This window comes from Pan troglodytes, chromosome 19 (assembly GCF_028858775.2).
Source record: "Pan troglodytes isolate AG18354 chromosome 19, NHGRI_mPanTro3-v2.0_pri, whole genome shotgun sequence".
Lineage (NCBI taxonomy): Eukaryota > Metazoa > Chordata > Mammalia > Primates > Hominidae > Pan > Pan troglodytes.
Genome location: NC_072417.2, coordinates 44,380,771 through 44,385,169, shown reverse-complemented (window position 1 = coordinate 44,385,169; position 4,399 = coordinate 44,380,771).

Below are 4,399 nucleotides of genomic sequence, written 5' to 3'. Positions count from 1 at the left end.
AAGCTACTGTCTAGATTTTATGTGAAGATATACCAGTTTGGAACGAAGGCCACAGAGTGGTCCAAATATCCACTTGCAGATCCAACAAAAAGAGTGTTTCGAACTTGAACTATCAAAGGAAGATTCAACTCTGGGATTTGATTGCAAACATCACAAAGAAGTTTCTGAGAATGCTTCTGTTTAGTTAGGTGCAGTTATCCCGTTTCCAACGAAATCCTCAGAGAGGTCCAAATATCCACTTGCAGATTCTACAAAAAGTGTGTTTCAAACCTGCTCCATCCAAAGGAATGTTCAGCTCTGTGAGTTAAACTCAATGATCCCCAAGAAGTTTCTGAGAAAGCTTCTGTCTTGTTTTTATATGAAGTTACTACCTTTACTACGATAGGCCTCAAAAAGCTCTAAATATCCACTTGCAGTTTCTACAAAAAGAGTTTTTCAAACCTGAAATATCAAAGAAAGGTTCAACACTGTGAGCTGATTGCAAACATCAGGAAGAAGGTTCTGAGAATGCTTCTGTTCAGTTAGGTGCGGTTTATCCCGTTTCCAACGAAATCCTCAGAGAGGTCCAAATATCCACTTGCAGTTTCTACAAAAAGAGTGTTTCAAACCTGAACTATCAAAGAAAGGTTCAACACTGTGAGTTGAATGCAAACATCACGAAGAAAGTTCTGAGAATGCTTCTGTTTAGTTACGTGTGGTTTATCCCTTTTCCAACGAAATCCTCAGAGAGGTCCAAATATCCACTGGCAGTTTCTACAAAAAGAGTGTTTCAAACCTCAACTATCAAAGAATGGTTCAACACTGTGAGTTGAATTCAAACATCATGAAGAAAGTTCTGAGAATGCTTCAGTTTAGTTCTGTGCTGTTTATCCCGTTTCCAACGAAATCCTCAGAGAGTTTCAAATATCCACTTGCAGTTTCTACAAAAAGAGTGTTTCAAACCTGAAGTATCAAAGAATGGTTCAACACTGTGAATTGAATGCAAACATCGCGAAGAAAGCACTGAGAATGCTTCTGTTTAGTTACGCGTGGTTTATCCCGTTTCCTACGAAATCCTCAGAGAGGTCCAAATATCCACTTGCAGTTTCTGCAAAAAGAGTGTTTCAAAACTCAACTATCAAAGAATGGTTCAACACAGTGAGTTGAATACAAACATCACGAAGAAATTTCTGAGAATGCTACAGTTTAGTGACGTGCGGTTTATCCCGTTTCCAACGAAATCCTCAGAGAGGTCCAAATATCCACTTGCAGTTTCTACAGAAACAGTGTTTCAAGCCTGAACTATCAAAGAATGGTTCAACACGGTGAGTTGACTGCAAGCATCACGAAGAAGGCTCTGAGAATGCTACTGTCTAGTTTTTATAGGCAGTTATTTCCTTTATTACCATGGGCCTCAATGCGGTCGATGTCTCCACTTGCAGATTCTACAAAAAGAGAGTTTCCAAACTGCTCTGTCAAAGAGAATGTTCAACTCTGAGACTTGAATGCAATCATCCCAAAGTAGTTTCTGAGAATGCTTCTATCTAGTTTCTACGGGAAGATATTTCCTTTTCCACCACAGGCCTCAAAGCCCTCCAAATGTCCACTTGCAGATTCTAGAAAAAGAGTGTTGCAAAGCTTCTCTCTCAAAAGGAAAGTTCAACTCTGTGAGTTGAATGCAAACATCACAAAGAAGTTTCTGAGAATGTTTCTGTTTAGCTTTTCTGTGAAGATTATCCCTTTTCCAACGAAATCTTCAAAGCGGTCCAAATATCCACTTGCAGATTCCACAGAAAGAGTGTTTGGAAACTGCTGTTTCAAAAGGAACTTTCAACTCTGTGAGTTGAATGCAATCATCACAGAGAAGTTTCTGTGAAAGCTACTGTCTAGATTTTATGTGAAGATATACCAGTTTGGAACGAAGGCCACAGAGTGGTCCAAATATCCACTTGCAGATCCAACAAAAAGAGTGTTTCGAAGTTGAACTATCAAAGGAAGATTCAACTCTGGGATTTGATTGCAAACATCACAAAGAAGTTTCTGAGAATGCTTCTGTTTAGTTAGGTGCAGTTATCCCGTTTCCAACGAAATCCTCAGAGAGGTCCAAATATCCACTTGCAGATTCTACAAAAAGTGTGTTTCAAACCTGCTCCATCCAAAGGAATGTTCAGCTCTGTGAGTTAAACTCAATGATCCCCAAGAAGTTTCTGAGAAAGCTTCTGTCTTGTTTTTATATGAAGTTACTACCTTTACTACGATAGGCCTCAAAAAGGTCTAAATATCCACTTGCAGTTTCTACAAAAAGAGTTTTTCAAACCTGAAATATCAAAGAAAGGTTCAACACTGTGAGCTGATTGCAAACATCAGGAAGAAGGTTCTGAGAATGCTTCTGTTCAGTTAGGTGCGGTTTATCCCGTTTCCAACGAAATCCTCAGAGAGGTCCAAATATCCACTTGCAGTTTCTACAAAAAGAGTGTTTCAAACCTGAACTATCAAAGAAAGGTTCAACACTGTGAGTTGAATGCAAACATCACGAAGAAAGTTCTGAGAATGCTTCTGTTTAGTTACGTGTGGTTTATCCCTTTTCCAACGAAATCCTCAGAGAGGTCCAAATATCCACTGGCAGTTTCTACAAAAAGAGTGTTTCAAACCTCAACTATCAAAGAATGGTTCAACACTGTGAGTTGAATTCAAACATCATGAAGAAAGTTCTGAGAATGCTTCAGTTTAGTTCTGTGCTGTTTATCCCGTTTCCAACGAAATCCTCAGAGAGTTTCAAATATCCACTTGCAGTTTCTACAAAAAGAGTGTTTCAAACCTGAAGTATCAAAGAATGGTTCAACACTGTGAATTGAATGCAAACATCACGAAGAAAGCACTGAGAATGCTTCTGTTTAGTTACGCGTGGTTTATCCCGTTTCCTACGAAATCCTCAGAGAGGTCCAAATATCCACTTGCAGTTTCTGCAAAAAGAGTGTTTCAAAACTCAACTATCAAAGAATGGTTCAACACAGTGAGTTGAATACAAACATCACGAAGAAATTTCTGAGAATGCTTCAGTTTAGTGACGTGCGGTTTATCCCGTTTCCAACGAAATCCTCAGAGAGGTCCAAATATCCACTTGCAGTTTCTACAGAAACAGTGTTTCAAGCCTGAACTATCAAAGAATGGTTCAACACGGTGAGTTGACTGCAAGCATCACGAAGAAGGCTCTGAGAATGCTACTGTCTAGTTTTTATAGGCAGTTATTTCCTTTATTACCATGGGCCTCAATGCGGTCGATGTCTCCACTTGCAGATTCTACAAAAAGAGAGTTTCCAAACTGCTCTGTCAAAGAGAATGTTCAACTCTGAGACTTGAATGCAATCATCCCAAAGTAGTTTCTGAGAATGCTTCTATCTAGTTTCTACGGGAAGATATTTCCTTTTCCACCACAGGCCTCAAAGCCCTCCAAATGTCCACTTGCAGATTCTAGAAAAAGAGTGTTGCAAAGCTTCTCTCTCAAAAGGAAAGTTCAACTCTGTGAGTTGAATGCAAACATCACAAAGAAGTTTCTGAGAATGTTTCTGTTTAGCTTTTCTGTGAAGATTATCCCGTTTCCAACGAAATCTTCAAAGCGGTCCAAATATCCACTTGCAGATTCCACAGAAAGAGTGTTTGGAAACTGCTGTTTCAAAAGGAACTTTCAACTCTGTGAGTTGAATGCAATCATCACAGAGAAGTTTCTGTGAAAGCTACTGTCTAGATTTTATGTGAAGATATACCAGTTTGGAACGAAGGCCACAGAGTGGTCCAAATATCCACTTGCAGATCCAACAAAAAGAGTGTTTCGAACTTGAACTATCAAAGGAAGATTCAACTCTGGGATTTGATTGCAAACATCACAAAGAAGTTTGTGAGAATGCTTCTGTTTAGTTAGGTGCAGTTATCCCGTTTCCAACGAAATCCTCAGAGAGGTCCAAATATCCACTTGCAGATTCTACAAAAAGTGTGTTTCAAACCTGCTCCATCCAAAGGAATGTTCAGCTCTGTGAGTTAAACTCAATGATCCCCAAGAATTTTCTGAGAAAGCTTCTGTCTTGTTTTTATATGAAGTTATTACCTTTACTACGATAGGCCTCAAAAAGGTCTAAATATCCACTTGCAGTTCCTACAAAAAGAGTTTTTCAAACCTGAAATATCAAAGAAAGGTTCAACACTGTGAGCTGATTGCAAACATCAGGAAGAAGGTTCTGAGAATGCTTCTGTTCAGTTAGGTGCGGTTTATCCCGTTTCCAACGAAATCCTCAGAGAGGTCCAAATATCCACTTGCAGTTTCTACAAAAAGAGTGTTTCAAACCTGAACTATCAAAGAAAGGTTCAACACTGTGAGTTGAATGCAAACATCACGAAGAAAGTTCTGAGAATGCTTCTGTTTAGT